The 14,078-nt window shown below is 46.1% G+C and overlaps 1 protein-coding gene across 1 annotated transcript in view; it reads left to right on the top strand.

Annotated features, from left to right (window-relative positions):
* CWH43 (cell wall biogenesis 43 C-terminal homolog) overlaps positions 1-14,078 on the top strand; it is a 433,217-nt gene that overhangs the window by 193,368 nt on the left and 225,771 nt on the right. The gene's annotated exons all lie outside the window — the stretch shown is intronic.

Genomic DNA, 14,078 nt, shown 5'->3' with positions numbered 1-14,078 from the left:
TGGCCTCCTTTTCTATTTTAAAAATTTTAAATAGCTAATTAGGTTTATAAATATACCAGGCATCCTGCCTTTAAAATTGCCTTTGACAAGCCCGCTCGTTTATACAGTTCCTGCAGGCATACTTAGCACACTTCCCCCATTTGAAATAAACTTCAGTTCACCTAAAGTTACACTTTACCACAAATGTAATCACGGCCTCGGGTGCTCATACTAACATAAATGAACAAGTCGTTGTCACAAAGCTTCACAGGGACCGACCAGCGACGCCGAATAAACAGCAGGCAGCCACAACACATCTCCCCAACTACTCCTTTCCTACCATTTTTTTCTATTGTCCGTTATTTGTTCCTCATACGCTTCCTTACAATATCCCATATGATATCTGTCCACACAAGTTTAAGCACTTTTTATAACAACCTTAAGCTAGTGGTAAACACTGGCTATTTCTCCGTAATTCGATTTTGTTTACCAGTTTTATGCCGTTTTGCAGTGTATTCGTCCAATCTGTTGGGTCGTGGTCAAATTTGGGACGTAATATTTCTACGTGCAAGGAGCTTAATTTAGGGTGGTGATTGCCGGGGCGCTTAGCACGGTTTTTAAGCTTTTCTCCTTTAAACATTGTAACCACGAAAGGGCCGTAATGTTAGCGCCAGAAAAGAGGGACGGGGTTGTCAGAATAATTTTTGGGGTAGGCGCGGAGTCACTTTGATTTTGCATGTGGTACATTTTTTTTTGTGCCTAAACACACGCGCTGTTAACATACAATGCCTGTTCATTTTTTTAAGCCCTATACACGCGCGCTGTTAACATACAATGACTATGCACTTATTTAGTTCACTAAAGGACACGCTGTTTTCACCCACACACATAGTGCTCCTGCCCGCCCCCTCTTGTTCTGTTCTGATTAAAACAAGCATTGGCATAGCCAGTAGGTCTCGCCTTCGGGACCTCATAAGTATTTAGTTATGCAGCACAATATCCTCGGTGCAACAACATTAGCATGGCTACACAGTTATAAGGTCCCAAAGGTGAGACCTATTGGCTATGCCAATGTTTGTTCTTTACAGCTAGGAGGTGGACCAGCGATAATGCCAGTTGATGATGCAGCATTCTGAACTGCCACAGGAAATAGAGTGAGGAGAGGTTGAGGTCTGGAGAGCAGTAATGATGGAGAGTGGTGTCACTGCAACGTCCTAGGAGGATTTTAATAACCAAAGAGCACTGGAGGCAACAGAAGCCCTGCGGAGTGATGGAGGAGGGAGGACTCTATTCAGGGTTAGGATCCAAGGTCAAGATCCAAACAGGGGTGATCCAGTACTAGGTAATGGGGGATATAAGCCTACATTAATGACATTAGGGAATTTGGTAGCTATGTTAATTTTATATTTTTGCCCTACTTTAACCTGATCATTAATGCCAGTAGAGGCTGCTGTGCGGGGGGGGGGGTGAGGGGGGGAGGGGAGAGGGAGTGGGGAGGTGTGGTGCAGCGGTCAGGGCAGCTGACTTCGGAACACAGGGTTCACAGTTCAATCCCCAGCTCCGGCAGCAGCTCAGCTCAGCACCATGTGACTCTGGGCAATAGCTCACTTAATTTCCACGACGGCCCCCAGCGCCTTGAGACCCGTAAGGGTGAGTAGTTTGTGCTTTACAAATGCAGATTTTTTACATATTTAAATTTTTACGATGACCGGGACGCCGGGTAAGGGAAAATAGACAACAAGAAAACAGGTTTTTTAAATAAGGAAAAAATAACTTTACCTGCTGCCAGCCGCTCTTCTCTATGTCCTTGCTGAAGCACAGGCTCCCAATCTCTCCTGCGGCCAATCCTGATGCTGCTCTAATGTTTGAAACCAGCATCAGGATTGGCCTAAGTGCTGTGAATTTGCAGTCCCAGATACACTGGAAGCCTGTGCTTTGCTGTCTCCAACCCAGCAACACAGCTGGGTTGGAGCCAGCTCAGTGAACTTGTTGGTTTGGCAGGCCCTAGACAGCTGGCCAAACTGACATGCTCACTGATCACAGTGCAACCACCGCCTCTGTCACTGCCCTCGCGATGACTCTAAGGCTCGCCCAGCCCTCAGAACCTGAAAAATAAAACAATAATAAACCCATTATATTATCGTTTTATTTTTCATGTTTTAAGGCTGGCAGTGGTGGGGGGCAACGCTCCTCCACAATTGCGGAGGAGCCACCTCCTGAATAATGTAATGCTACTCCACAAATACCTCCCCTAAAAGCGTATATAACAGAGTGGTGCAATGTAACTGTTGGGAGAGGAATACCCCCTGCATGGGTGAAGGCCTAGGCCTGCCTTTAACTTGTAAATGGATCTGGACCTGTCCGAGACCCAGAGGAATGCACTAAGTGGACCCTCTGTCTTGACAAGAGGACTACTGTCCCTGTCATGGCTTCACACGTGTAAAGAAGTGGTGATTGCATGCCACTTTTTGTAGTTTCATTCAAAAGATCTTTATTTCAGCATTGCGCCATAAAACAAAACAGTCGTTAAAAAACATTATGACATTATAACAATATAAATTCATCGGGAAGGAAGCAATTACAGCAGAATTAACGACACATAAGGGTTAACAGGATACATAGGTATCAACCGTCATTTAAAAGAAATTAAAACAATAAATAGTATCATCTGACATTGAAGAACATATAAAAAGACGCGTTGTACCAAGAGCTAAGAATACAGGGTTAAGCTCGTTCGATCAATAGCCAGCGCTTAAACCACATAGCAGCCAAAAATTTTGACACAGCAAATACAGTCACTCAAGAAGTGTCAGTCTTTAAAATTCTGAATGCCTGCAAGCATCTTCAAATGCCCATGTTTTTACATAGGGGAACCAACCAGTAGTTCCTAGCCTTAGAATAACTAGGACAAAAAAATAGGACATGCAACTCATTTTCAGTGGCAGAATTACAGGCTAGACAGTTGGACGGGGCAGAGAGTGACCACTTGCAAGTGAATGCTCGGAGCGGCACGACACTGTGTCTCCACTGCGCGTATAATTTTTTGCCAGTGGAGGATAGATATTATCTAAAAATTCCTCATAGAGATAAGAATCTTTAACCAAAAGAAAGGAGGCTGTTATGGAACCAGTATGAGGGTTGCTTTGTGAAGTGGTCAGAGTATCTGCACGAAGGACATTTGTGAGCTGTGTACGTGAAAGTTTAGTGCACCCCTGTTCTGGATTGTACCAAAGCTCTGGGAGTTTTCACCTTATAAATTCTTTCTTTATATAAGCAAGCCAGGAGAATTTCTCCGACCCCGGAAAGGACAAGATCTCCTTGAGTTCTTTTCAATAGTGTAGCAGCTCAGGGGTAACCCAGAGTCTGCGCCAGAATCTCAAGGGTTTGGGTGCTAACTCCTCTTGTATTGGTCTTATACCCAGGCCGAGCCTCAGGGGAACCAGCGGTGTACTCGATGGTAGAGCTAGAAGTCCTCTTAAAAATGTATTTATTTCAGTCTTAATGATTTCAGACCTCAGTGAGTAGCCCCACAGTTCCCCCCCATACATAATAGCTCCCCTTTTGTAGTAATTGTAGTATGACAAGGCCTTTTTCCCAGTGTCACGTAAATGGAAACTAACTGGCCCACTCACCTCAGATTCTGCTGCTAACTGTGAACCTAAAATCCTGCGCTGAGACCCATGCACCTGGGCTAACGTATGCATGATAGAGAAAGCAGTATGCATTGCATGAGTGGCTCAGCGAACCATAGTGACAAAAGCCTGTGGGTTCCATTTTTGAAGTCCCTGGTCTATTCCTACTCACAAGAGGTGAGGTTGGTTCCCAGACAGTAGACAGTTATTGCTGGTATTCTTTAGATTAGAGGGAGAGAACCCAGACACAGAAATGCAGGAAAGAGGAGACAGGCTTCCATGAAGAAATTCCCTGTGGTCCTTTCTGATACAGGCAGCTGTTAATCAGTCTTCCTGAGAGAGGCTCTTGGTGGGTGGCAGGTGTGAGGGGAGGAACTGCTGTTTCTGCGTCAGGGTGTGAAGAGTCCTTTAGGACAGGAGAAGCCCTTTGTGTGTTGTTTGCTCACCCCTCTTTGTGCCTTTGATGTCAGTGCTCCAAACTGGAGACCACCCTGCTGTGAAGAGTATCACTCAAGATAAAGGCCTGTGGCTGGAAGACAGCCTGATAAGGACACATGACAGGAGAACTGACCCAAGCCGGTTCTGTAAAGGCAGACAAAGAATCCATCCATGGCCGCATTATAGATGCGGTGCATTACCCTTCATTGCGCTGGGCGCCCCATTTTAAAGGTGTGCCCAGCGCAATGAAGGGAAATGCACCATATTATAATGAATGCACTGACCCCAGGGCAGCCACAAACTCGAGCTGCCCTGAGGCAAAGCATTTATGTGAAAACCAAAGCATCTGCAAATCGCTGCTCTGTGTTTTCACAGTGCAGACGGCAACCAGCCTGCACTTTTAAAGGGGTTTAGAGATCCCCTTGCAGGCGGGTGCAGTCCGTGACTGCACCCGCCTGCAAGGGGATGTCTGGCTGTCGATAGGACCCCTTTTACCCTCTGCAGAGGACCTTTTAAATGGCACACTGTCAGTGCACCTCCTTAAGACTTCTTTGCCTCTGCACCTGCGTCTGTAATACGGCGTAGGAGCAGAGGCGAAAGGATTCACTCATTTGCATGGGGAATGCCCAAGCAAATGAGGGAGCGTCTCCTTAAAGATAGCGCTAGCGCTGTATGTGCCCCAGAGCGATCGGTATTACAGAAGGGGCCGCACAAGTGTCTGCGCCCCCTTCTGCAATTCGAAAGTGCCCAAGGGGTGCACAAAGCAAGCGCAAACACCTGTTGTGCCCACGGTGCACGTTGTGTAATACGGCCCCATATCTCCTGGCTGGTGAGTTTTTATAAAAGTGAGAACTGATGACCCATTTGTTGCTCCAGTTCTAAGTTCTCTCTGTGTTGCTCCACAGAGTACCCAGTGAACTACTGTACAATCAGGGCTAGTGAGGGGACCTCACCTAGAGTTCTGTTTGAAGAAAGAACTTTGAGACAAGTTCCAGAAATCCCAAGAGTCCTGCCAGAGCGAAGGGGAAGGAGCATTCCCACTCTGCAGGAGGAGCTGAGAATTGAAAGGGGGTAGAACCCAGGGTCCATCGACCAGAAATTCTCTGACAGGTTGACTGGTGTAGCCGATGTTGTGGACCAGTCCCAGAGATCCTTGAAGAACTGCAGGGCGTCAGAAGGGTGCTGCAGCACCTTATATGTCACCCCCATTATCTCAGTGTGGCACTTAAGGAAGTGGGCCCATTCGGTTGGCCCGACTGAAGCCAGGATCGACATTTGCCCTGTACCCGGACGGCATGACCAAGGCTCTCCCAACTCAGTGCTGTGCATCTCAAGCTGCCCCAAAAGTGAATCCTGTAAACCTGCGGTGTCTGCCAAGAGTATTCTCCAGTGAGTAGCTACGCAGGCACTGACTCCGAAGGTCGCCAAGTCAACTATGCTGCTGTGAAGATCAAAACCGTCGCCTCATGGCGCTACTTGCTGAGTGGTACCCAGCATCAACCAGGAACAGAAGACCCAAGCACCCGATTGGACTGCTGCCATTGTGCTCCCGACAGGTCCTAGAAGTGCGCTGTCAACGGTGGAGCTCTGCGTTCAAAGTAGAGGACTGCTGAACCACCTCCACCCCAGGAGACTCCAGCACAACTGGCCGTGCACTCACCGGCGAATTCAGAGCTATGTCACCTGTCAGTTTAGAGAGACCAGAAGAGGCTGACGCCAGAAGCCTCCACTCCTGCTGCTACCCTCTGGAGACTCACTGTGCAGCTGCAGCAGCAACAGCACAAGCTGTACGTGGAGTCCTGCGCACCTCCATGGAACCTGCTCACTCATCGGAGGCCTATAGTCGCTTTAGGCTGCCAAGGACAAGGAATGGGTGAGAGAAGAGACTATTTAGGTGTGTTAACCCTGCACAGTGACTGTGAGCTAAGAGAGGGGAAGGAGGAGTCGGACTGCGCCTGAGGAAGAGACTGCGCCACCAAAACCACAAGCCACTAGAGTGGAGGAAGCACACGAAGACATAGTGCCTGCACCCTGAAGCACATGGAGTACTTATCTTTTCATAGGAAAAGCATTGAGCTGGACATTCATCCTAATGCACTGCTGGGTGGGGTTCTAAGTGCTGACCGTATGTACCCCCTCACTAACCTCCATGAAAAGCCTGTAACTGTCCCTCCTCCACTGAGAGTCAAGTGCAGAAAGGGTTGTACTCGGCCCAGTTTGCAGAGCCATAGTAGGAAGCACCCTGTGACAGTAGAGGCAAACAACCTCAGCACCCCAGGCTGTGGCTCAGCAGCCTCTGCCTGCCCCGCGGCACCCTCAACGGGGTCTAACAGTAACCCACTGAAAATTAGCATTGCACATACCAGGGGACAATGCACCACTATGTTGTTTGTTGCAGCCCTCCATGGCTCTTTAGTGTCATCCTGCCCTAAACACAATTGATGAACTGAGGATGTATTACACACACTGGCAAGACATGGGGGTATATTTAGGAGACTCTGGGGCTAAGTTACAAGCCCCTTGCGCCACCATTTTATTATGGGGGAAAAGTGACGTACCGGTGGGGCAAGGCGCTTGTAAAAAAGCCCCTTAGTTTTAGCCCCAGTCTGCAAGGACAGGCCAGCCCTGGTGCATGTGGTTGCACTGTTAAGAGGTAAGAGCGCCGCTTTCCATTTGACACACACCTACATTTTGCCTTATTGTGCCTGTAATCAGTCCACTCATGCCACCATTCTGGCGGATCACTGACATAATATCGAGGGACAGAATATCGACTATCAAAAATATAGTGTAAAAAATATCGACAGACAGAATATCGAGTTTGTATCTACAAACAGGTAAGTACAAAAATATCGAGTATAATATATCGTTTACTAAAATATAGTTTATAAAAATATCGACTTTATTAAAAACAATGTTAAATTAAATTAATATTAAAAATTAATTACTAAAATATACTTAAAAATACTTAAATGAACTTATAATAATTAAAAAATTATTAAAAGTTATAAAAATAAATTTTTAAATCACATTTGTTAAAACATATATATATATGTAACATAAAATAATTAAATAATATCCAATATTATTACCGTACAATAGCAGAAGTGTTACAATTACTATTCCCACTCCAAAGAGTGCAATCGTAGGTAAAGCGTTGGATAGCGTAAGGGTTAAAATTACTATTCCCACTCCATTGGGTGCAACAGTAGGTAAAGCGTTGGATAGCATAGGGGTAAAAATTACTATTCCCACTCCAGTGGGTGCAACTGTAGGGAAAGCGTTGGATAGCGTAGGGGTAAAAATTACTATTCCAACTCCAAGGAGTGCAACAGTAGGGAAAGCGTTGGATAGCGTAGGGGTTAAAATTACTATTCCCACTTCAGTGGGTGCAACAGTAGGGAAAGCGTTGGATAGCGTAGGGGTAAAAATTACTATTCCAACTCCAAGGAGTGCAACAGTACGGAAAGCGTTGGATAGCGTAGGGGTATAAATTACTATTTCCACTCCAAAGAGTGCAACAGTAGGGAAAGCGTTGGATAGCGTAGGGGTTAAAATTACTATTCCAATCCAATCCAATCCAAAAATTATTTATTTCGGCCATTCAGACCATAAAAGATGCAATAAAAACATTTATCAATTAAAAGGCATCCACTTCAGTAAAAACATGGTAATGTACATTACATAAGAATTAGTTTCCTAGGAGAGTCTGGACAAGGGTAGGAGATAACATTACAGTTCATATCAGTATTCAGTCTTTTACCAGTTTTCTCCTTATCTGCCACATAGCCATTATAAACTTAGCAACTGTGAAGACTATGTGAGGCAAGGTACTTGTTTTCAGTATTCTGTAAGCGTGTAGGTAGTTCCTTAAGCCCAAGTTCCTACATAATGGCGCTAACCAGTATTTCCTTGGGCTATTGTAAGCTGGGCAAAAAAACAGAACATGAGTCTCCTCCTCATCGTGATTGTTGCACCCTGGACAGATTTTATCATCCCTCAAAGTCCATTTACAAGTAAAGGTTTTGATGGGCAGGGTGCCTAACCTCCATTGAACAAACAATTTTCTTGCTAAAATGCGAAAAATAATGCCCATAAAACCCTCAAACTGGTAAGAATTTTTGGAGTCCAAGAATTGTTCGGTTAAAAATCCATTATTGGGTGCATACACCAGAGAAACTAGTCTTTTCTCCCTGTATATTTCGACGAATCTTTTGCGAGGGACCCTTTGGCAGCCTTGTTCAGGAGACTCCCATAGCTCGGGGAGTCCTAAACGGTACAGTTCTCTTTTTATGAAGGCCAACCACGGGATTCTGTTGCGCTGGTTCAGATTCATTACATGAATAAGGTCTTGCCTATAGTATGCAAGCTAACCGGTGGTCCAGAGCCTGTGCCAGAATCTTAGCGGTTTTGATTCCAGATCCTCGCCTATCGATGGGAGACCCACATCTAGTCTTAAAGGAAGCAAGGGTGAGCCACGGGGGAGGGCCAGGAGACGTCTGAGGAAGTTGTTTTCAACCCTGACAAGTTCTGTCCCAGCTTTGTACCCCCATAACTCACTACCATAGGATGCGGCAGCTTTTGCTTGGGTTTTATACATCTCTACTGCAGGGCTAATGGGTTTGAAAGTAGAAGTGTTTGTGACCTTCAGAATCACCGCGACAGTTGAGGCAGCTTTAACCGGGATCTGGCTATCTGAGGGTCCCAGGATAAATTCTCATGTAAGGTTACCCCCAGGTACTGGAAAGTTTTTACCCTTTCCAGTCTTGCAGAACCCAGTGTTGGGTTAGGTTTGGTTTTAGGGAGGGGGATTGAATATCATGAATTTGGTCTTCTCTGTATTGATCTCTAGACCATGTTGTCTACAGAAAAGACCAAATCTAGTATTCGTTGAATCCCCATCGGGGATTTGGAAAGCAGGAGGGTATCGTCGGCAAACAGGATAGCTGGTACCCTCCTGCCTGCCAATATTGGAGCGTCGTTGTCCGTGACATTGTCAAGATGGGATATGACACTGTTAATGAAAAGGCAGAACAGAGTTGGCGCCAAGACACAACCCTGTCTTACCCCTCTTGAAACCGGAAACCTAGATGACAACGCACCATCCCTCCCACACCTAACCTGAGCAAAGTTGCTGTCATGGAGCCTAATTATGGCATGTAGTAGATGGGTAGGAACGCCCAGCTCCTTTAGGACCTCCCATAGTTTCTTGCGGGGAACCAAATCAAAGGCGGACCTCAGGTCCACGAACACCATGTACAGCCTCCCCCCCTCGATCCTCACAGTTTTCCAATAGAGGATAACGAGGCGGAAAATCTGATCCATGGTGGACGTGTTTTTCCTGAAGCCCGCCTGGAGGGGACTCAGGATCTCGTTTTCCTCCAACCAGTCTAGAAGGTGGTCCAGGAGAAGGCGGGAAAATAATTTTGGGGGGACATCTATAAGACTGATCGGCCTGTAGTTGGCTGGGAGCAGAGGATAGCCCTTTTTGAAAATAGGTACTATCTCTGCCCCCAACCAAGTACAGGGGATCTCCATGCCTCCCGCGATAGAATTAAAAAGAATGAGGAGGTACGGGCCCCAGATCTCTGGGTGATGTCTAAAAAGATCGCTAGGCAATCTGTCAAGTCCCGGAGCCTTCCCCAACGCCAGTCTCTCTATTGCACTGACTACCTCACCCAAAGTAAATTCTAATCCAACTACAGGGTCAGCTAAGGCATCAGTGGCCACATCATTAGCAAATTCAGGAGTATCTTGATACAATTTGCTAAAGTGGGCTTCCCAAACGGATGCTGCTATGTTTGGCTCCACTGCAGTTTTTGGTTCTCCTGAGCCTGTGTTAACCAAGGACCAAAATTTTCTAGAATCCCTCACTTCTAGTGCTAGGGAGAGGTCCTGCCATCTGTTCCAGTCCCAATCAGATTTTGCATGTGCCATGGCTTCCCTGTATTTCCGCCTAAGCTCAGCTACCTTACCCTTATTAGTGCCTGCTTTTATTGTGGCTATTAGCTCAGACTTAATCTTTTTACAAGAGGAATTGTACCAGGTCGAGGTTCGAGTCTTTTTCTTCCTTGGCACTACCACCGGATAAAGGACCTCTCCTAGGGTTCCCACTAAATCCATATGGATTTTGGCTAGTTTCTCGTTGAAATCTGGGGGTCTAGGCTGGTTGATTAGTCCGTCCATTTCATTTAACTTGGGAACTGCTAGTTCATAGATTTTACTTATACTCTCTTTTGAGCTTACCAGTTTCCCCCATCTTACCCTATGTCTGTTCGAACTAAGAATCAAATTCCCTGGGTCTTCACTGGGGTCAGCAGATAATGGCCCAGCCGCAGGTGCAGGGTGCGCCATGTCTAATAAAAGGGCATTGTGATCACTATCTGTTCTTTCAATAACCTTGAAATCCTGAACCTTGGACCACAGACCTGTGTCTACAAAAATGTAGTCCAGGCGCGATTCATGGTCCTTCCTATTAAAGGTGCACGATGAAGGGGTGTCAGAAGGGGTACGCCCATTACAAGCCCTTAGCGCAAAATTTAGTGTTAGGGACATAATTTGCACCGCAACAGGGGACCAAGATTTGGGATGGGGGGATTGGCATGGCGGGACCCCCCAATAGTCGTCTTCCTCAGTTAGGGCACCCTCCTTCAAGCCTTCCAACGGTTCAAAATGACAGTTAAAATCTCCAGCCATCACTATCTTACAGTCGATGGGGAGTTGACCCAAGAATGACGAAATATCATCAAGTGTAGATGATTCCATGGACGCACTAACTGGGCGAGAGTAAACATTAATGATTGCCAGATTTAAATCATTGGGCCATTTGAGTAGAACACATTGTATGTCCTGCGAAAAAGTGGATACATTCTCCGCATTACACCCAATATGACTAGCTACCCAGACCGCCAAACCACCTGAGGGCCTCCCTTTACCACTCCACTTAGCTTTGATTTCAAAGATTGCGTATCCAGCTATAAGCAGGGGTTCCCTGGCCCAGGTCCCTTGAAAGAGACAGATGTCAAAGCTGCCCACTAAGGAATCCCACTCACTTTTACCCAGTTTATTGACAACACCCGCCACATTCCAGGAGAGGACCTTCAAGGTTCCAACTGGAGTCTTTGATCCCAGCCCCCTGATTGTCTCGTATGCGATATCCGACGGTACAACTTCGGGCCCTTGCAATGTTTTTACCAAGGAAGGTGAAACTACGGGTGCTAAATTAGGGGGAGGTGGACTCGAAAGTAGGTAATTTGCCTGGGCCCGGGAGCTGGAAGAACTTGGGCTCTCCCGGGGGAATGCGTCAGGATCGTGAGTGGTGTTACCAATTGCGCCTTTCCCTCTCCCCTGTCCTAAAGGTTCACCAGCGATACTTTGGGTGGGCCCAGTAGATGCACCCTTCAGGAGTCAATCAACCTGATCAAGGCAAGTGAATCTGTTGGGGTGCATATAGTTGCCATGGACAGGGATATCAATGCGGGTAGGCCTATATCTTGACCCATCAACGGCAAATCCCACCCTTGTCCAACCATCGTCCCTCCTCATAGTCAAGTCACGTACATTAGGATAGAAGAACGACAGAGGGACCAATTCTATCGATGTATTTCCTGAGCTCCCTATCCAATTACAAATATACGTGGCAACCTGTGGATTCTTAAAGGTTACAACTATGCAATCCTCCACCCTTTTCTTAACAGTGTACCCAACCCATGAGACCCTTCTAACCATGAGTACTTCTCCTCTTAAGTTAGGTGGTAGGGCCTTTGGACATTTAGCCAGCTAATAACTTTGTTGCGTAGGGAATCATAAGATTCCACCACGTTGCTGGAAAGCTCCGGTACCCCCACCGCCGCTCAGGGGGCAGATTAACTGTTTTTCGCCGATTGGAGGAGCTGGCTAACCGGTTTGGACAGTTGGGTATTTCATTAGATGGTCTTTCCTGTCCAGATGTACTAGCCGGAGCAGGTGGCTTCGACCTCCTGGCAGTTGGTATCGGAGGCAGTTGCCTAGGAAGGGGCACAGGGGCAAGTTGTGGTGGGGAGACTGTAGTGGTGTTCTCCCGGGAAGGAGCTGTTGGTAAAATAGGAGCCACAGTAATTATTGCAGTAGGGGAAGGAGGAATCCCAACATTAGCCCCGCTAGCTCCATGCGTATCTACTCGTAACCCTTGCTGCTCGCCACCACTTCCACTTGATCTTTCTAAAGCTAGAAGTCTAGCCTCAATAGAGTCTAGTTTGAGGGAGAGAGGATCCAAAAGACTTTTGAAAATATCAGTAAGTGAGCAAATGATATGCTCTGATGTATCGGTAATACCCCCTCCAGAAATGCATGGGCCGATATGCGTGGGTAAAGGGTTGGGGGAAAGGGGTAGAGGACTTGCCGTTTCCGCATCGTTCCCCGTGGTGGAAGTTCCGGGGGCCTCCAAGCTATCTTCAGTAGTGTTCGTTGTGGGGTCAACTTTAGCCCTTTTAGCACATTTAGACTTCCTAGATCTTTTTCTTTTCGGGGCAGCAACTTCTCTTTGACCCATTTGTTCCATTACAGTAGAAACATCCCCCATAGCCCTAGGTGGGACTAGCTCTACAGTAGGGGAGGAATCCACCTCATTAGAGATGTATACTGAGTCTCTGTCCATGTGTGGATTAGATGGTGTCCTTAGCTGTTGTAGGACAGACTCTATGGTTTGGTCAATGCTATCCATTAATGATAAATGCATAGCATCAAGCAGTGATGATCTAACAATGGATGAGGACCCCGAAGAAGCCAGGTACGACTTTTCTACACCTTCGGCAATTTGCTTTTCTAACACTGAGAGTCCCTTATTTACCACTGTATTAGCCTTTCCAAGAAAATTGTCCAAAGTACCTGAGACCATGGAAGCTACCTTGCTTCTTGTTTCTCTCGTAGCCATTGTGTTAGGTCCAAACTACCAGGTAGCCAGACAGGAGGGTGAAGGTGTCCAGGGAATCAAACCGTTAGGGGGGTGGCCCGGTCCGGTCTCTACCGTTCTCTAACGGCCTCAAACGGCCGCCCTTTCCCCGGGCTTAGCCCCGAGCTTGGACCCGTGCGCGTCCCGTGTGCGCGTAGCTGTTATTCCTTTTGTAGGGTGAGAGAGAGGGTGGGGGTGGGGCGAAGAGAACCCAGGTGCGGCCAATGAGCTGAAACTTGGCCCCCTGGTCCTCGCAGTCCCGCTACACGCCCGAGCGATGTCCGATGACCTCACACCTCACGCCGTAATCCCAAAGTAGATTCTGGAACCGGCAAACTCCAAGGGCTTGTGACAGGCAGTCAGCGTCTCCAGCCTCGAGCGGCACCCCTACTATTCCTACTCCAAAGAGTGCAACAGTAGGGAAAGCGTTGGATAGCGTAGGGGTTAAAATTACTATTCCCACTCCAGTGAGTGCAACAGTAGGGAAAGCGTTGGATAGCGTAGAGGTAAAATTTACTATTCCCACTCCAGTGGGTGCAACAGTAGGGAAAGCGTTGGATAGCGTAGAGGTAAAATTTACTATTCCCACTCCAAAGAGTGCAACAGTAGGGAAAGCGTTGGATAGCGTACGGATAAAAATTACTATTCCCACTCCAGTGAGTGCAACAGTAGGGAAAGCGTTGGATAGCGTAGGAGTAAAAATTAATATTCCCACTCCAGAGAATGCAACATTAGGGAAAGTAAATACTTCATATATTATTGTAAAACATGTAAAATAATATCTATAAAAAATTATTTAAAAGAATTACCAATTTAATATAATATAATAATTTATCAATTAAAATGACTAACATTAATTATTACAATTAGTTACCTATTAATACAAAGTAATTAATAATTAACTATGAATTATTTAATAATTAAAAATTAATTAACAATCCATTAGAATTAAATACAATTAAATTAATTACATTATTTAATTAATTATAAATAAATTACTTCCCACCCTATTCCCCTATAAACCAACAACCCGCTACAGAAAATAAATTTGTAAAATTAACATAATTATCAATTAATCAATTAATTAAAATTAATTACCA

This window comes from Lissotriton vulgaris, chromosome 3_1, assembly GCF_964263255.1.
Source record: "Lissotriton vulgaris chromosome 3_1, aLisVul1.2, whole genome shotgun sequence".
NCBI classification, from domain to species: Eukaryota; Metazoa; Chordata; class Amphibia; order Caudata; family Salamandridae; genus Lissotriton; species Lissotriton vulgaris.
Note: the sequence above shows the minus strand (reverse complement) of the source record. Positions and strands in the feature narration are given on the sequence as shown.